We start from the raw sequence: 20,841 nt of genomic DNA on the forward strand, positions 1-20,841 counted from the left end.
AGTGGGGGTTCCTGCTGTGTCGATGACCCATCGGGCCTACCAGGTGGTGGTGCGTCCTCGATGGCTCGTCGCGGGCGGTCGGGTGGGTAGCCCCCTGCTTCCCGGTTCTGGACGCTGGCTATTCTCTGACCCATTGGGCGTCTGGCCAGGTCCCGGTCGGTGTTCGGGGGGTCGTAGTGTCGCAGTCCCCGGATGTTCCGTTCCGTGTCTATGGCTTGTCGGACGTAATCCTCGACTTCCTCTGCGCGGTAACACCGCATGAACGGTTGCAGTTCATTGTGTAGGAGGGTGGTAATGGTTGCGAGCGCGGTGGCTGGCGCGGCGCCGGGTGCTACTCGATTGAACAGTTGCATTTTCTTGGCCAGAAACTGCTCGACGGGTTCGCCGTCGCGTTGGCGTTCGCCATAGAACTGTGTCGTGCATTGGACCAGTGCGTGTTCCGTGTCAAATCGGCGGTTGAATGACGTGGCAAACTCCTCCCAGGGCATGCCGAAGCGTCCCCAGATGTTCCACCATTGGCGGGCGGTCCCCTTCAGCTGTTCGCTCGCTCGCCCCGACCATTCATCGGTCGGTATTCCGGACCGTGCCAGTCTAACCTCGCAGTGTGTTAGGAAGTCTCTGGGTACTTCGTGCCCTATTCCGCTGAACTCGGGTAGTGCTAACTTCCCTGTGTAGCACGGGTTGCGTGTATGCATCCCCGTGTTTGGTCCGGTGATTGCGCTTGGTGGTGGGATGTATTTGGGTGCCAGATTGGTCCGGGCACTCGTGAGGTCCACAGTCGGTAGTATGCCTCCCCGTGTGACGTTAGCTTGTGCCTCCGTCTTAAGCGGTGCCCATGACCACGGTAATTGGGTGTGCGGCTCGCCGAGTAACGTCTCGCTCCAGGGCTTGCCCCAGGTCTGTTCGGTGACGTTGTCCCGGGTGTTCGCGCATTGGCATGTCCTGTACCACGGCAGTGATCCCGTCAATAGGTCTATTTCCCTTGGTAATAGGCAACGCGTGCACACGAGGTCTGTAGGTGGTGCCTGCATGTTGAGCTGTATGTTGTACGTTCAAGTTCGCCGTCTGTGACGGGCTGTTCGTAGTCTGGGCGCGTGTTGTAGCGCGCGGGTTTGAGATCGGCGGCGGGCAGGTGCCCGGACAGCCGCACAAAGAGGAGGCAAAAACGGTCCGCGCGGAGTGGGGGTATCGGGATGGTTGCCCGAAGCGGAGAGCGTGAAGCGGGGTGACGAGGTGGGGGTAGGTGCCCGGACAGCCGCACAAAGAGGAGGCGAAAACGGTCCGCGCGGAGTGGGGGTGGTGACGTCGCTCCGTTGCTCGCCTCGCCGTGATGACGTGCGGGGGTGGGGGTGGTTGGAGTGTCCTTTGTCCGCTCGCCTCGTCGCGCCGGTCTGTCTGGCCTTCGACCCTTCCTGTGTCCAAAATGGCCGTTTCGTGTCTCCGCTGTCGCCTGTTGGTGAATTTATTTTGAAAATGTCCAGAAGTGAAAAAAAAAATTTTTCACTTTATTTTCTGCCCCACGCAGCGGGCGCCAAATGCCGTCGTCCGGGGTCTCGGGCTCGAGTCCCGGTGTGGCTCCTAGTGGGAAAAGGCGGTTCTTGATCTGTGTTGTCCGGGTGGGCGCCAGACTAGCTCGTTTCTAGTCGTGAATTTGGGGTCGTGGATGTATGTGCCCCTGCGTGGCCCACTAGGGCCGGCGGCGGTGTTGCGTGAGATGATTTTAAATAAGAGACGTGGAGTTGAGGTGGTGGTGTCGTACCTTTTATTCAGAGGAGCGAGTCGTACACAATACAACACTCTACAGAGGTCCCCGGGGGGTTTTTACTTGTTATTCCGTGGCGCCGTATTGTTTGTGTTCCGCGTTACGTGGCCTCGGATGCTGTTATGTCTCAGACGTCTCACTGGGTACGTAGGTAACGTAATTTCGTAACACAAAGGCGGGACACAAAATACACTGAATTAAGGGGGCGCGTACAGGTTACGTGGCACTCGTTACTCGGGTAACGTAAGTTAGCAATACAAAATACGGGATACAAAGATACACTGAATTAAGGGGATGCGCACAAGTTACGTGGCACTCGTTATTCGGGTAACGTACGTTAGCAATACAAAACACGGGATACAAAAATACACTGGATTAAGGGGGCGCGCACAAGTTACGTGGCACTCGTTACTCGGGTAACGTAAGTTAGCAGTACAAAATACGGGATACAAAAATACACTGAATTAAGGGGCGGGCGATTGGAGACGGCCAATCCCGTATGCAAATGTCTCGGCGCGGGTGGTGTGCCCACTGTGGTGAAACACGCACCGCAATTAAGTTTGTCCAAGTTCCCTTGCGGGTTTGTGGTCAGCGCCGTGCGCGTGACCTTAAACAAAGTTCTGTACGTTGCGGGAGACGGCCCGTGCCGTATGCTGAAGAGCAGCCCCGTTGACCAAGTGTGGTGCGGGGTGTCCTTAAGTTGATGCGGCCGGATTAGGTCCGGGACCGAAAAAAGGGACCGGGTACTCACGGAGAGGTTAAGTAATAAAAGGGGTTTGGTTAATTAGTGGCTATAGTTACCGGACGTTACTTTCAATGTAGACAAAGGATGTTGCCTCTCCGTGGGACGTAGGTCCGCCCCGGTCCATGAGCTGCGCTGAACTGCCGAACTGGCATGGCGTCCGAGGGAGGCTCGGCCTCTCTCGCGCCAGGCGTGACCTCATTACGCTAGACTCCAAACGGGTGTGTCTGGAAGAGATTTTATTGTCGCTAAAATCCTAATTTAATGTTTTAGGAGGAATGGGTACGGTTCTTCTCTTTTCTACTCAGGTTTCCGCGGCTTTGTCTTTGATTGCTGTTCGGGTCGCCTGACTCGGGTGGGCCATGGCCAGGGGTGTGTTCCGTTAGCGGGAGCGTATACTGGCGGGTGCAGGTCGGGCTCTGGGGTGGTCGTCGGCCAGACGACGTCAAGCTGGATTAAAAATACAGTGAAATTTGTTAGGTTAGTAACATTATACGTACAGTGATTCTAAGTACAGTGGAATTTACATTTGGTTAGCTTGGGATAGCACCAATTAAAAATTCTGTAAAATCAATTGAATGGTTGGATGTTACTAACCTAATCTAACCAACCAATATACATTTTACAGTGATTTTTTAGGTTATTATCTCACGTTGCTGCTTTTTGTATGCAAAATAAACTTTGGACACTTTTTTTTTTAACTTTAAATATGTACCTGTATTTACTCTGAAAAAAGTTTTTTCTAAATTCAGACTGGTTTTTGAGAAATCACTGTTTATAGGTTACATTACATTACCTGTGCAGTAAAGGGCCTGTCACCATGTTGTTCTTTAATTGAGTTGCAGATCTTGTTGTTTTTCATACACAAATTGTCTATTTTTTATTTGGATATTGCAATGCAGTAACGTAAATTAACACATTAAAAAAGTTATGTGACTCCTTATTGTGCATTCCAAACCCAAAGCATCAGTCCTTGAGAGCGATATTTTTTAGCAGTTTATAGGTGCAAAATTCTGATTTTTTACGTGAGACAACACATAACCTGACATATAAAATAAATTTTCATTTTGTAACAAATGATTCCTTTTATACGTCAGGTTACGTGCTATTGCAGGTAACTAATCTGCGCTCTGCGCCTCCATACTGCTATAAAAAATCCCTGTCAAGGGTTGGCGTTTTGGTTTGGATACACATTAGAGACTCGTAACTTTTTTTAAAACTATTATTTACGTTTCATTAGGTTATAATATTCAAATAAAAAATATATACATTCTTATATATATGGAAAACCACAGGATCTGCTATGCAATTAGAGGGGAAAATGGTAACAGCTGCTTCACTGCATAAGCTATCTAGCGTGACCTGCAAAATGTGATTTCTTGAAAACCAGTAGGAATTAAGAAAAGCTGTTTACAGTTTTAATAGAGGAAGGTTTTTAGTGTCTGAAACGGTATTTTCAAAATTTTATAATTTAATTTATGGATAAGCAGCAACAAAAGAAAATTACTTTTTTTAAATTTAGCTAACCAACCATTCACATGATTTTACAAATTTTGTATTGTTTATACTTACCTACTTTAACATTAAACTACTGTTAAACAATTTATTTCAATTTTTTAAAAATATATTTGGGAATTAGCGCAGTATAATCGAAGACGTTTACTGTATTGATGATTGATTTACTTTATTGATGCACAACGAAGTTGTATAATTGTTGGATTGGTTAAGCAAATTCAAGCATCAAGGGTACTGATCAATGGTTTTTAACTTTATATTTTCTTAATGAATCCATTGGTAAAACGTTAAAACACTGGAATGGCTAAATTTCCATCGACTGCTTATGTTTTTTTCCGCATGCTCACTTGAAAACAATTACAGGGTTATACTGTAGTTCACAGTTGCAATACTTGGTTAGGTTAGTTACATAAGTGCTGTTAAATCATGAAAATGGTTAGGGAAAGGTAACTTCTTCATAACTACTGTAAAATGGTGTAAGCAATTATTCTTTAGGTAAATTATTTTTAAAGTCTAGGTAAAGTACATAGTACTAAGAATTACTATTTATCAAATTTGGTTTGTGTGGAAAAGTTGTTACTCTAGGAAATTTCTGAATCCATCTTTGTAGGAATATAAACTAATATTATTAGAAACAAAAAAAGAACAATGTGTGGTATATTTTAATTTTCTAACACCCTCTGAACTCTGCAGTTATGCGATTACCGATAATAATTGTAAATCATTGCAATATACATCCGACACATTTTGTAGTGATTTCACAACTGTATTATGAAGTAATGCCATCGACTGCTGCAAAATAACATGCTGACATCTATTCTTGTGTAGGCATTTTGTTGATACGACTAAAATATGAACATATAGGATATATATAGAATCTTACAAATTTTGGTAACCTACCTACTAATACTCTCCCCGAAGACTTTGGTTAGATACTTAAAAAAAAAAAAAAAAAAATTAACTGCTTATGTGACATGCATTACGTGAAATTAATTCAACTTGTAAACATTTTGCTTGAGTTAAAGCCTAGATTTGCTTAAGCTAATAACAAGCAATTACATCACTTGAGGCCCTGAGAAACAAACTTCTAAAATTGTGTAGTTACTTGGATTGTTAAATACCTAGTTTTTCTGCAATAATGGGCACAAGAGCAATAGAATTATGTTTTTCATATAATTTTTTTTCACATAAATGAGTTTTTGTCAAAAAGTATTTGGAAAAAATATCTATTTGAAAGGACAAAGAAAAATGTTACTTAATTGTAGTACATAAATGAGAATTTACCAAAATATTTAATGTATCAAATTTCTAACTAAAATGGTTTTGAAATTAATTTATCATTCTGGTATGCATAACTTTTTTCTTTGATACATTTATTTATCAGTTTCATTTCTCTTTAGTACAATATATATCATTTAACTTTGATTTCTTTTTTGTTTCAGGCTTGTGGAGAACAGCTTTTTTTTTATCTACTCTTTGGCTGGCCAATGTAAATAAGCAATGATTTCGTGAATGCAGCGAGAGAGTTTATTTGATGTATTTTTAAATCACTGATAATATTTATTGATGTATTTTAAAATCACTGATAATATTTATTGATGTATTTTAAAATCACTGATAATATTTGTTTTGTGGCTGGAAGATGGTAACCATGGTGACTTGTGAATTTTTATGAAGATTAATAAAAAGCAGTAAAAATTATTAATGGTTGTCAGAAGGAATTTTTTTTTCAATAATCAATCAAACATCTACACTCTACAGTAACAATTTTCCTTAACTCAAATAATATTTCAATACATATCTTATAAAGTATTCATATATGTACAATACAGACCAATTTTGAGCTAGTCTGATATCAGTATATTAGTTATTATGAACATATACTATTAGAACTACCATTTGCATATAGTGCACATACATACATAACACTAGCCAGCAACCATTAAAAAAAAAAACACTACTATATACACTTACATAAAAAACAAACAAATCATAGACAAGTACAGATTACGTATTCACTATTATATTCTAGAGCCAATTCCAATAAGTGTATTATCAATAAAAGAAAATAATTTTTTTTAAATAACAATATTTCAATATGAAGGAAAATCTGTATTCTGAAGTTCTTGTATATGTTTGGTATCAATCAATGTAAATTAATCAATCTTTGATAAAAAAAAAATCCGAAAATGATTAATAAATTAAAAAAATTATTGCCTACCAGCTCTGGGTTTTGCATGAAGGTTCAACTTCTCTGACTTCTGAGATTACAGACAAGATTTTAATTAATAATACTATTGGCTTCATTACTAGATTATCTTTCAACCTATAATTTTTTATTTGAATCAGTTCATTGAACTGAAATATTTGCAGCAATTTCTTTAAATGTTTATGAACTTGGATTATTTAAAATACAAATGTAGGTAGGCTTACTAGACCTTTAATGCCATAAGATTGTAATCACATAGGCCTAATTTCACATTTACAACTTAAGTCTTGGAGCTGATTTACATTAATATTTGTGCTAGACTTTGTAATTCTTAAAATTTTATTTTCTGCAATGTTCCAAAGAGCATTGCTCTATTTTGGAACAAAACAATTTAATCTGACAGTTTGTTACAACACTATTCTTCACAAAACAATGCACGTTAGCCTGTATAATATGAATTAGATCTAACATAAGAACTACAAACTGCACATTTGCACTTAAAATATTCATCAAACAGTTAGGGAAAGAGATTAAACATAACATTTAACTCTTAAATCGTCATACTTCATTTTAGTTATCACACTTATGCCTGTATGTGAACGGGATCAGAAATTAGCACTGCAAATGCACTTTTAACACTAATAATTAATTATATCAAACACAAATGATATCAGTAACATCATACTTCATTTTTGGTGTTACAGTAAGCTTCCATAAATGTTTCTTTTTCTCAGAACATACATCAGAAAACTTTTCTTGAATTTAAAAATTACAATAAATTTTTAAATACCTAATGATTTGTTAGATAGTAAACCTTCAAAATATGATTTACTTCCAATTTTTGGATTAACGGCATTGAAGTTTTGTATTGTTTGCCATGGAAAACAATGGAAATAAATAAACAAATAAATAATTAAAAATATAAAGACACAACTGAATCAGCTGTAGTTGAACATACAGAACCAGCGAGGAGAATAAAAATATAATAAAATATAATATGTTATTATGTTCAATAAAGGTATGCAATGGATGGAGGATGCCCTACATTAATAATAATTAGTAACAGAGAACAAAGCAAATTTGTAGAGAAGAGACTTTTAACAGTAGTACAATAATAAAATTCCGAAAAGGGCTGTTTCAAAAATTGCAAACATTCCTACACATAAGAAGCCCTTAATCTCAAAGGCTTCATTCAGTACACTGGTCATTACCTGCTGCTCACGATCTGTAAAGGTAAGGTAATTAAATTAATGGTGGAAAAGGTAATAAGCATTAGGTTTGTGGTCTTATAAATGTGGTCATTAGAGGCAAACATTAGGTCTCTGGGTTTGATTCTCAGCAGGGTCATTAATGGATCTTTTGATAGTGCGGAACATAGCAAACATTGCAGTGGTTAGTTGGTTTTCTCAGAGTTCTTACATTACTTCACCCACCCATTCTGTCATATCATTAGCATTTTATAGCCCTTCATTTTTTTGTAATGATCTAGAGGTCACCAAGCTGAAAGCTAAATTAATTTCCTTCATTGACAGTGCCGTCGTCCGCGGTCTCGTGTTCGAGTCCGGGCGCGAGTTCTAGCGGGGTGGCTGGTCTGATTAACGTTTTATGTTCCGGGAGGGCGCCAGGCTAGCTCGGTGTCTAACCAATGAGGGTTCGTGGTTCGTTGCCCCAGCGTGGTCCGCTAGAACCGTCGGCGGTCTTGCCTGGGAATTTACGTTAAAGAAGAATGCGTGGGATTGCCGTAGTAGCGACGTGCCTTTATTCAAGGGATTGACGTCACACCATACAATTACTGAGTACAGACATGCCCCTGAGGGCTACTTGTCCGTTGCGGGGTGCAGGCCGGTACATGTTCAATGTTTCGTGGCACTGGTTTCTCGGGTAACAGTATGCAGGCCAAGTACACTTGATGCAAGAAAGGCGCGCACAGATGACGTGGCGCAAAGTTACATTAACAAAGTACACTTAATGAAAATTAGGCGCGCACAGATGACGTGGCGCAAAGTTACGTTGACAAAGTACACTTAATGAATGTTAGGCGCGCACAGATGACGTGGCGCAAAGTTACGTTGACAAAGTACACTTAATGAAAATTAGGCACGCACGGATGACGTGGCGCAAAGTTACGTTAACAAAGTACACTTAATGAAAATTAGGCGCGCACAAATGACGTGGCGCAAAGTTACGTTAACAAGTACACTTAATGAAAATTAGGCGCGCACAAATGACGTGGCGCAAAGTTACGTTAACAAAGTACACTTAATGAAAATTAGGCGCGCACAAATGACGTGGCACACAGAGTTTGTGGGTGACTGGAGTCGGCCAGTCCCGTAAGCGATTGTTTCTACGCTGGTGCCGTGCCCACTGGGGTGGTACACGCACCGCCACTAAACTTGGCGAAGTTTTCCTTGCAGGTTTGTGGTCAGCGCGAAGGCGCGTGGCCTTAAGAAAAGTTCTGTGGTTTGCGGGAGACGGCCCGTGCCGTATGCTGAAGAGCGACCCTGCGCACCAGGTGTGGTGCGGGACGTCTTTACGTTTACGCGGTCGGATTAGGTCCTGAACCGTAAAAAACGGACCGGGCACGCACGGAGAGGTGAATAGAAAAAGGTTTGGTTTATGCTAAATGACTATATTTACCGGACGTTACTTGCGATGAAGACAATGGTTGTGGTCTCTCCGTGGGACGTAGGTCCGTCCCGGTCCGCGAGTCGAGTAGAACTGCGGATTGCGGAACTGGCATGGCGTCCGGTGGCGCGTCGGCCCCTGCCGCGCCAAGCTTGACCTCATTACGTTAAAAACTAAATGACTGCGTCTGGAAGAGACTTTAAGGTCGCAAAATTCGTAATTAATTGTTTGAGGGGGAATGGGTGTGGTTCGTCTCTAGACCACTCGGATTTAGTGTGCTTTATAATAATAATGTCTGGTTTGGCCGTTCGGCTCGGTGGCTCGCTCGACTCGGGTGGGCCACGGCCAGGGGTGCGTTCCGTTAGCGGGAGAGTATACTGGCGGTTGCAGGTCGGGCTTAGGGATGGTCGTCGGTCGGACGACGTCAACAGATATAAGGGTTGAGGATTTGAAGCAAGCAAGATAAACATTTTAATGTTGCTTGCTTCGTCTTCTACAGAAAATTGAATCTAATATTTTGAATTGCTCCTGTGCTGCACTACTTCTGACTGAGAACGAGTAACCTGCACTTTTTAAGGCATCAAAGAAATTGTTATAACCGATTTCACTGTCTACATATCCCATAATAGTGTTATCTTTATCACTTTTGGTACAATTTTGCAATTTATCTCTTGCTAGATCAAAAAACTGTATCATTGTTCACGTTCAAAAGCTGTAGCTGTAGCGATTTTTTTTTTTTTTCCTAACCTAACTAAAACTAAGTGTATTTTGGAGGGGTCCGGGTTAGGGAGGGACCTAGGTGCGTCTCAGGCCGAAGCCTATACGCCTAGTCATGCTGGGATTAGCCATGCAGGGAGAGGGTCGCATGCATCATGTGCTAGGAGGGGATTGGCCAGCCATGGCAGCGATTGGCGCCATGACTAACTCCCCTCACTCTTAAATCTAGACTATAACTAGAGATAGGTTGGGCCCAGGTAAAACCTGCATAGACACAGGGAAAACCCTGGGCACATTCATGCGGGATGCAAATTGGCATGCATTACGTGTAGGAGTTTACAGGAGACAGAGGATGGTCTGGATGAAGTGTTGGACAGAGTAGAAAAGAGTCTACCATGCGGGGGTTGGGAACTTGGACTCGTAGTCCGCTTTGCTTTTTATCCAGGACTGGATTTAGTGACCAGGGACGCAAGCGCCCCTGGTGGTGAGTGGTTGCACTGACCACTCACTCCGCCGCCAGTCAGCACCTAAAAAACTAAGAAACTAAAACAGAAAAGCTTTTCTACTACCGAAGTTACCCGATCGAGCGACGTACTTCGGAACTGTTCGTGCATGTCAATCTATGGGGGTGAAACTTAGGCTGTCATTATAATGTCAAATTATGGATAGTTACTATGAATTAGAAATTACACTGTTAAAATAGTAATTTTCATAAAAAATATATTGGTTCCACAAATCAAACATATTACATAAACCATTATTTGGGTGTCAATTAAAAACGCATGAAAATCACTGAAGGAAAAAAAAAAATGCTTCACACACTTGCCGTCGTCCGGGGTCTCGGGCTCGAGTCCGGGTGTGGCTCCTAGTGGGAAAAGGCGGTTCTTGATCTGTGTTGTCCGGGTGGGCGCCAGACTAGCTCGTTTCTAGTCGTGAATTTGGGGTCGTGGATGTATGTGCCCCTGCGTGGCCCACTAGGGCCGGCGGCGGTGTTGCGTGAGATGATTTTAAATAAGAGACGTGGAGTTGAGGTGGTGGTGTCGCACCTTTTATTCAGAGGAGCGAGTCGTACACAATACAACACTCTACAGAGGTCCCCGGGGGGTTGTTACTTGTTATTCCGTGGCGCCGTATTGTTTGTGTTCCGCGTTACGTGGCCTCGGATGCTGTTATGTCTCAGACGTCTCACTGGGTACGCAGGTAACGTAATTTCGTAACACAAAGGCGGGACACAAAATACGCTGAATTAAGGGGGCGCGTACAGGTTACGTGGCACTCGTTACTCGGGTAACGTAAGTTAGCAATACAAAATACGGGATACAAAAATACACTGAATTAAGGGGGTGCGCACAAGTTACGTGGCACTCGTTACTCGGGTAACGTAAGTTAGCAATACAAAACACGGGATACAAAAATACACTGGATTAAGGGGGCGCGCACAAGTTACGTGGCACTCGTTACTCGGGTAACGTAAGTTAGCAGTACAAAATACGGGATACAAAAATACACTGAATTAAGGGGGCGGGCGATTGGAGACGGCCAATCCCGTATGCAAATGTCTCGGCGCGGGTGTTGTGCCCACTGTGGTGAAACACGCACCGCAATTAAGTTTGTCCAAGTTCCCTTGCGGGTTTGTGGTCAGCGCCGTGCGCGTGACCTTAAATAAAGTTCTGTACGTTGCGGGGACGGCCCGTGCCGTATGCTGAAGAGCAGCCCCGTTGACCAAGTGTGGTGCGGGGTGTCCTTAAGTTGATGCGGCCGGATTAGGTCCTGGACCGAAAAAAGGGACCGGGTACTCACGGAGAGGTTAAGTAATAAAGGGGGTTTTGTTAATTAGTGACTATATTTACCGGACGTTACTTTCAATGTAGACAAAGGGTGTTGCCTCTCCGTGGGACGTAGGTCCGCCCCGGTCCATGAGCTGCGCTGAACTGCCGAACTGGCATGGCGTCCGAGGGAGGCTCGGCCTCTCTCGTGCCAGGCGTGACCTCATTACGCTAGACTCCAAACGGGTGTCTCTGGAAGAGATTTTATTGTCGATAAATTCTAATTTAATGTTTCAGGAGGAATGGGTACGGTTCTTCTCTTGTCTACTCAGGTTTCCGCGGCTTTGTCTTTAATTGCTGTTCGGGTCGCCTGACTCGGGTGGGCCATGGCCAGGGGTGTGTTCCGTTAGCGGGAGCGTATACTGGCGGGTGCAGGTCGGGCTCTGGGGTGGTCGTCGGCCAGACGACGTCAAACGCCCCCCCCCTGTGAAGCCCGACCTTGCGCCGCTTATGGTCCCGCTAACATGGGGCCACCCCTAGCTCCGGCCGCTCCATCCCGGCGTGGTTCGCGGCTCAGCAGCTGGTTGGCTCCGCGTACTGGACCTGGTGATCAAGGCCGACTGGGCCAACGTGCGCGCCGCCCCGGTTGCCGTCGTGGCAGGCGTGCCGGGGGCGGCGTCGTGGCGCCTGTGCGGGGTCAGCGGCTGATAGGGTCAGCGCACTGGACCTGGTGAACGTGGCCGACTGGGCCAACGTGCACGCCGCCCCGGTTGCCGTCGTGGCAGACGTGCCGGGGGCGGCGTCGTGGTGCCGGTGTGTGGTCAGCGGCTGATAGGGTTAACGCACTGGACCTGGTGATCGTGGCCGACTGGGCCAGCGTGCGCGCCGCCCCGGTTGCCGTCGTGGCAGGCGTGCCGGGGGCGGCGTCGTGGCGCCTGTGCGGGGTCAGCGGCTGATAGGGTCAGCGCACTGGACCTGGTGATCAAGGCCGAATGGGCCAGCGCGCGCGCCGCCCCGGTTGCCGTCGTGGCAGGTGTGCCGGGGGCGGCGTCGCGGCGCCGGTGTGTGGTCAGCGGCTGGTAGGACCAGCGCACTGGACCTGGTGATCGTGGCCGACTGGGCCAGCGTGCGCGCCGCCCCGGTTGCCGTCGTGGCAGGCGTGCCGGGGGCGGCGTCGCGGCGCCTGTGTGGGGTCAGCGGCTGGTAGGGTCAGCGCACTGGACCTGCTGATCGTGGCCGACTGTGTCCCTCAGCGTCTGGTACGGCGTGGATGGGTACAGCCTCCTCTCCCGTTCCGGTGTGCCGGGCGGGTTTGGAGTAGAGGCCTCCTCGTCCCCGTCGCCCAGTTCCATCATCATGAGGGTGGTGTCGGCATGGTCGTTGTGCGGTTGTGCCCTAAGCCCCTCCCCGGACTCGTTCGCGGGGGGTGACAGTGGTTTCGAGTGTGGCTGCGGTGTCTCGCAGCGTGCAGCGGTGCGGTGGTGGCCAGGGTGCCGGCCGGCAGGGGCGGCGGCGACCAAGGTCAGGTGGCTCTCGGTAGGCGGGCAGCAAGCGCGGGCGGCGCTCGGCACGGCCCGGCTCAGCCTTGCCGACATGCGGGCGTTTCGCGGCCCGTCGTGCCAGACAGATGACAGGTGTCATCGGCCGAGTGGCGGTCACGTGCGGTGGGGGGGCGGTCGGGCGTCCAGGTGCCGTGGCGTCGACCTGCATTGCGTCAGGCAGATGCAGGGAGCTCAGGCGACCCGGTAGCCGCGGTGACGTCGAGGGGCGGCGTCGTGGCGCCTCTTGAGGGCAGAGTGCTCGTCGCCTCGGCAGCTGCTGTGGCAGGCTGTCCGAGGGGCGGCGTCGTGGCGCCTCTGGCGGCTTGAGCGCGCGTCGCCTCGGCGGCTGCTGTGGCAGGCTGACCGAGGGGCGGCGTCGTGGCGCCTCTGGCGGCTTGAGCGCGCGTCGCCTCGGCGGCTGCTGTGGCAGACTGTCCGAGGGGCGGCATCGTGGCGCCTCTGGAGCACAGAGTGCGGGTCGCTTCGGCGGCTGCTGTGGCAGGCCGGCCGAGGGGTGGCGTCGTGGCGCCTCTGGCGACTTGAGCGCGCGTCGCCTCGGCGGCTGCTGTGGCAGGCTGACCGAGGGGCGGCGTCGTGGCGCCTCTGGCGGCTTGAGCGCGCGTCGCCTCAGTGGCTGCTGTGGCAGACTGTCCGAGGGGCGGCGTCGTGGCGCCTCTGGAGCGCAGAATGCGCGTCGCCTCGGCGGCTGCTGTGGCAGGCCGGCCGAGGGGCGGCGTCGTGGCGCCTGAGCCTCGAAGCCAGGGGGGCACCGCGGGGCGAATCCAGGCGGCGGGGCCTCGCACAGGCGTCTCGGCGTCGTGGCCCTGGGCGTTGCCTTGTCCAGCTGCTGTTTTGAGACCGCGTACTTATGTGGCAGTGAGGCCGGCTGCATGACGTTGAAGCTAGGCGGTGGCGACGGTGTGGCGCGACGTGTCGTTGTCGAGTCTGGTGGCGTCCCGGATGAGGCGTGTGTCGGAGACGATGCGGGTTGCGTCGGAATGGTCCTTCGCGGCACGGTGACGGTGGTCAGGTGCGGTGGCGAGGCCATCCCGGCGTCGTGAGTTGTCTCCGACACGAGGCGGGTTCGTGACGTCGTGACAGACTGCTGTGGGACAGTCGGCGTCATGCGTCGTTCGGTCGGCTTCGGCGGGTCCAGCGTCGTCACAGTCATGTTGAGTGGCGTCTGGTCTGCGAGGGGTGTTGAGGCTGGTGGCTTTGGGCCCGGGGGTGGATGGAGCAGGATTGGCGGCGAGAGGTTGACGAGCGTCGGCGTCGGGACGGAAGGCGTCCTTGGTGAGGCGTAGTGCGTCGGCGTGAGTGGCGTCAGGTTGATGTAGCGTGGTCTCGCTGGTGACGGTGTTTCCGGACTTGGGTCGGGAGGCGTCAGGTCTACGAGGGATGCCGAGGTTGGTGGCTCCGGGACAGGAGGCGACGGGAGCGGGATTGTTGGCGGCATGATGAAGGTCGTCGGCGTTGGGACGGTTGTACGTGACGGTGCGGATGTCGTCGGGGCGTGAGTTCGTGATACGTCATGCGTCTGCGTGAGTGGCGTCTCGATGTCGTGAATTGTCGCGGCGTATCGTAGGGGAGGAATTAGTAGCGCTGCTCCCGAATACTGCACTTGGGTGGCTCGTTCTGCGGTACATCGCGCGCACGTGAACGTGAAGGACTCGCGCCTCAAAGTACCTTCACGCTCGTTGGTGCAGTCACGATGCCATAGGTCGGTACACTCGTCGCAGTGGTAGCCCATGCTACTTCCTCCAGGACACGACCGGCTTCCACACATCGTCATCCCGTATGTGCGATACTCTTGACAATAGCCACACTCGTACCCCGCGGCGATCCTGCCGTTTAAGTACCATCTCGGGTAGAGGTGGTAACACCCGCTGCATTCGTCTGCATCCATCTCTTGTTATCGTGCGTGTTCAGCTGTGTCGAGTCGTGTTTTTCACTCGTGGCTCTGTGCGCGCTGTGTAAGTCTGCGCGCGGGGTCGCGCTCGCCGGCTAGGCAGGTGCCCGGACGGCCGCACAAAACAGAGGCCGAGAATGGCCGCGGCATGGGCGGGGGTGCGGATGGGCGTGTGAGGCGATGGCCGAGAGCGCCCGGACAGCCGCACAAAGAGGAGGCGAAAACGGTCCGCGCGGGGTGGGGGTGGTGACGTCGCTCCGTTGCTCGCCTCGCCGTGATGACGTGTGGAGGTGGGGGTGGTTGGAGTGTCCTTTGTCCGCTCGCCTCGTCGCGCCGGTCTGTCTGGCCTTCGACCCTTCCTGTGTCCAAAATGGCCGTTTCGTGTCTCCGCTGTCGCCTGTTGGTGAATTTATCTCGAAAATGTCCAGGAGGTGGAGAAAAAAAAATTTTCACGTTATTTTATGCCCCACGCAGCGGGCGCCAAATGCCGTCGTCCGGGGTCTCGGGCTCGAGTCCCGGTGTGGCTCCTAGTGGGAAAAGGCGGTTCTTGATATGTGTTGTCCGGGTGGGCGCCAGACTAGCTCGTTTCTAGTCGTGAATTTGGGGTCGTGGATGTATGTGCCCCTGCGTGGCCCACTAGGGCCGGCGGCGGTGTTGCGTGAGATGATTTTAAATAAGAGACGTGGAGTTGAGGTGGTGGTGTCGTACCTTTTATTCAGAGGAGCGAGTCGTACACAATACAACACTCTACAGAGGTCCCCGGGGGGTTGTTACTTGTTATTCCGTGGCGCCGTATTGTTTGTGTTCCGCGTTACGTGGCCTCGGATGCTGTTATGTCTCAGACGTCTCACTGGGTACGCAGGTAACGTAATTTCGTAACACAAAGGCGGGACACAAAATACGCTGAATTAAGGGGGCGCGTACAGGTTACGTGGCACTCGTTACTCGGGTAACGTAAGTTAGAAATACAAAATACGGGATACAAAGATACACTGAATTAAGGGGATGCGCACAAGTTACGTGGCACTCGTTATTCGGGTAACGTACGTTAGCAATACAAAACACGGGATACAAAAATACACTGGATTAAGGGGGCGCGCACAAGTTACGTGGCACTCGTTACTCGGGTAACGTAAGTTAGCAGTACAAAATACGGGATACAAAAATACACTGAATTAAGGGGCGGGCGATTGGAGACGGCCAATCCCGTATGCAAATGTCTCGGCGCGGGTGGTGTGCCCACTGTGGTGAAACACGCACCGCAATTAAGTTTGTCCAAGTTCCCTTGCGGGTTTGTGGTCAGCGCCGTGCGCGTGACCTTAAACAAAGTTCTGTACGTTGCGGGAGACGGCCCGTGCCGTATGCTGAAGAGCAGCCCCGTTGACCAAGTGTGGTGCGGGGTGTCCTTAAGTTGATGCGGCCGGATTAGGTCCGGGACCGAAAAAAGGGACCGGGTACTCACGGAGAGGTTAAGTAATAAAAGGGGTTTGGTTAATTAGTGGCTATAGTTACCGGACGTTACTTTCAATGTAGACAAAGGATGTTGCCTCTCCGTGGGACGTAGGTCCGCCCCGGTCCATGAGCTGCGCTGAACTGCCGAACTGGCATGGCGTCCGAGGGAGGCTCGGCCTCTCTCGCGCCAGGCGTGACCTCATTACGCTAGACTCCAAACGGGTGTGTCTGGAAGAGATTTTATTGTCGCTAAAATCCTAATTTAATGTTTTAGGAGGAATGGGTACGGTTCTTCTCTTTTCTACTCAGGTTTCCGCGGCTTTGTCTTTGATTGCTGTTCGGGTCGCCTGACTCGGGTGGGCCATGGCCAGGGGTGTGTTCCGTTAGCGGGAGCGTATACTGGCGGGTGCAGGTCGGGCTCTGGTGTGGTCGTCGGCCAGACGACGTCAAGCTGGATTAAAAATACAGTGAAATTTGTTAGGTTAGTAACATTATACGTACAGTGATTCTAAGTACAGTGGAATTTACATTTGGTTAGCTTGGGATAGCACCAATTAAAAATTCTGTAAAATCAATTGAATTGTTGGATGTTACTAACCTAATCTAACCAACCAATATACATTTTACAGTGATTTTTTAGGTTATTATCTCACGTTGCTGCTTTTTGTATGCAAAATAAACTTTGGACACTTTTTTTTTTAACTTTAAATATGTACCTGTATTTACTCTGAAAAAAGTTTTTTCTAAATTCAGACTGGTTTTTGAGAAATCACTGTTTATAGGTTACATTACATTACCTGTGCAGTAAAGGGCCTGTCACCATGTTGTTCTTTAATTGAGTTGCAGATCTTGTTGTTTTTCATACACAAATTGTCTATTTTTTATTTGGATATTGCAATGCAGTAACGTAAATTAACACATTAAAAAAGTTATGTGACTCCTTATTGTGCATTCCAAACCCAAAGCATCAGTCCTTGAGAGCGATATTTTTTAGCAGTTTATAGGTGCAAAATTCTGATTTTTTACGTGAGACAACACATAACCTGACATATAAAATAAATTTTCATTTTGTAACAAATGATTCCTTTTATACGTCAGGTTACGTGCTATTGCAGGTAACTAATCTGCGCTCTGCGCCTCCATACTGCTATAAAAAATCCCTGTCAAGGGTTGGCGTTTTGGTTTGGATACACATTAGAGACTCGTAACTTTTTTTAAAACTATTATTTACGTTTCATTAGGTTATAATATTCAAATAAAAAATATATACATTCTTATATATATGGAAAACCACAGGATCTGCTATGCAATTAGAGGGGAAAATGGTAACAGCTGCTTCACTGCATAAGCTATCTAGCGTGACCTGCAAAATGTGATTTCTTGAAAACCAGTAGGAATTAAGAAAAGCTGTTTACAGTTTTAATAGAGGAAGGTTTTTAGTGTCTGAAACGGTATTTTCAAAATTTTATAATTTAATTTATGGATAAGCAGCAACAAAAGAAAATTACTTTTTTTAAATTTAGCTAACCAACCATTCACATGATTTTACAAATTTTGTATTGTTTATACTTACCTACTTTAACATTAAACTACTGTTAAACAATTTATTTCAATTTTTTAAAAATATATTTGGGAATTAGCGCAGTATAATCGAAGACGTTTACTGTATTGATGATTGATTTACTTTATTGATGCACAACGAAGTTGTATAATTGTTGGATTGGTTAAGCAAATTCAAGCATCAAGGGTACTGATCAATGGTTTTTAACTTTATATTTTCTTAATGAATCCATTGGTAAAACGTTAAAACACTGGAATGGCTAAATTTCCATCGACTGCTTATGTTTTTTTCCGCATGCTCACTTGAAAACAATTACAGGGTTATACTGTAGTTCACAGTTGCAATACTTGGTTAGGTTAGTTACATAAGTGCTGTTAAATCATGAAAATGGTTAGGGAAAGGTAACTTCTTCATAACTACTGTAAAATGGTGTAAGCAATTATTCTTTAGGTAAATTATTTTTAAAGTCTAGGTAAAGTACATAGTACTAAGAATTACTATTTATCAAATTTGGTTTGTGTGGAAAAGTTGTTACTCTAGGAAATTTCTGAATCCATCTTTGTAGGAATATAAACTAATATTATTAGAAACAAAAAAAGAACAATGTGTGGTATATTTTAATTTTCTAACACCCTCTGAACTCTGCAGTTATGCGATTACCGATAATAATTGTAAATCATTGCAATATACATCCGACACATTTTGTAGTGATTTCACAACTGTATTATGAAGTAATGCCATCGACTGCTGCAAAATAACATGCTGACATCTATTCTTGTGTAGGCATTTTGTTGATACGACTAAAATATGAACATATAGGATATATATAGAATCTTACAAATTTTGGTAACCTACCTACTAATACTCTCCCCGAAGACTTTGGTTAGATACTTAAAAAAAAAAAAAAAAAATTAACTGCTTATGTGACATGCATTACGTGAAATTAATTCAACTTGTAAACATTTTGCTTGAGTTAAAGCCTAGATTTGCTTAAGCTAATAACAAGCAATTACATCACTTGAGGCCCTGAGAAACAAACTTCTAAAATTGTGTAGTTACTTGGATTGTTAAATACCTAGTTTTTCTGCAATAATGGGCACAAGAGCAATAGAATTATGTTTTTCATATAATTTTTTTTCACATAAATGAGTTTTTGTCAAAAAGTATTTGGAAAAAATATCTATTTGAAAGGACAAAGAAAAATGTTACTTAATTGTAGTACATAAATGAGAATTTACCAAAATATTTAATGTATCAAATTTCTAACTAAAATGGTTTTGAAATTAATTTATCATTCTGGTATGCATAACTTTTTTCTTTGATACATTTATTTATCAGTTTCATTTCTCTTTAGTACAATATATATCATTTAACTTTGATTTCTTTTTTGTTTCAGGCTTGTGGAGAACAGCTTTTTTTTTATCTACTCTTTGGCTGGCCAATGTAAATAAGCAATGATTTCGTGAATGCAGCGAGAGAGTTTATTTGATGTATTTTTAAATCACTGATAATATTTATTGATGTATTTTAAAATCACTGATAATATTTATTGATGTATTTTAAAATCACTGATAATATTTGTTTTGTGGCTGGAAGATGGTAACCATGGTGACTTGTGAATTTTTATGAAGATTAATAAAAAGCAGTAAAAATTATTAATGGTTGTCAGAAGGAATTTTTTTTTCAATAATCAATCAAACATCTACACTCTACAGTAACAATTTTCCTTAACTCAAATAATATTTCAATACATATCTTATAAAGTATTCATATATGTACAATACAGACCAATTTTGAGCTAGTCTGATATCAGTATATTAGTTATTATGAACATATACTATTAGAACTACCATTTGCATATAGTGCACATACATACATAACACTAGCCAGCAACCATTAAAAAAAAAAACACTACTATATACACTTACATAAAAAACAAACAAATCATAGACAAGTACAGATTACGTATTCACTATTATATTCTAGAGCCAATTCCAATAAGTGTATTATCAATAAAAGAAAATAATTTTTTTTAAATAACAATATTTCAATATGAAGGAAAATCTGTATTCTGAAGTTCTTGTATATGTTTGGTATCAATCAATGTAAATTAATCAATCTTTGATAAAAAAAAAATCCGAAAATGATTAATAAATTAAAAAAATTATTGCCTACCAGCTCTGGGTTTTGCATGAAGGTTCAACTTCTCTGACTTCTGAGATTACAGACAAGATTTTAATTAATAATACTATTGGCTTCATTACTAGATTATCTTTCAACCTATAATTTTTTATTTGAATCAGTTCATTGAACTGAAATATTTGCAGCAATTTCTTTAAATGTTTATGAACTTGGATTATTTAAAATACAAATGTAGGTAGGCTTACTAGACCTTTAATGCCATAAGATTGTAATCACATAGGCCTAATTTCACATTTACAACTTAAGTCTTGGAGCTGATTTACATTAATATTTGTGCTAGACTTTGTAATTCTTAAAATTTTATTTTCTGCAATGTTCCAAAGAGCATTGCTCTATTTTGGAACAAAACAATTTAATCTGACAGTTTGTTACAACACTATTCTTCACAAAACAATGCACGTTAGCCTGTATAATATGAATTAGATCTAACATAAGAACTACAAACTGCACATTTGCACTTAAAATATTCATCAAACAGTTAGGGAAAGAGATTAAACATAACATTTAACTCTTAAATCGTCATACTTCATTTTAGTTATCACACTTATGCCTGTATGTGAACGGGATCAGAAATTAGCACTGCAAATGCACTTTTAACACTAATAATTAATTATATCAAACACAAATGATATCAGTAACATCATACTTCATTTTTGGTGTTACAGTAAGCTTCCATAAATGTTTCTTTTTCTCAGAACATACATCAGAAAACTTTTCTTGAATTTAAAAATTACAATAAATTTTTAAATACCTAATGATTTGTTAGATAGTAAACCTTCAAAATATGATTTACTTCCAATTTTTGGATTAACGGCATTGAAGTTTTGTATTGTTTGCCAT

The 20,841-nt window shown here is 45.0% G+C and overlaps 1 long non-coding RNA gene across 1 annotated transcript; it reads left to right on the top strand.

Annotated features, from left to right (window-relative positions):
* Window positions 1-16,656: 16,656 nt before the first annotated feature.
* LOC134539510 (uncharacterized) lies at window positions 16,657-19,454 on the top strand. The gene is made up of 2 exons (XR_010076323.1): window positions 16,657-16,719; window positions 19,196-19,454. It is a non-coding gene; the product is annotated as an uncharacterized LOC134539510 (long non-coding RNA).
* Window positions 19,455-20,841: the final 1,387 nt, after the last annotated feature.

Source organism: Bacillus rossius, chromosome 15 (genome assembly GCF_032445375.1).
Source record: "Bacillus rossius redtenbacheri isolate Brsri chromosome 15, Brsri_v3, whole genome shotgun sequence".
NCBI lineage: Eukaryota > Metazoa > Arthropoda > Insecta > Phasmatodea > Bacillidae > Bacillus > Bacillus rossius.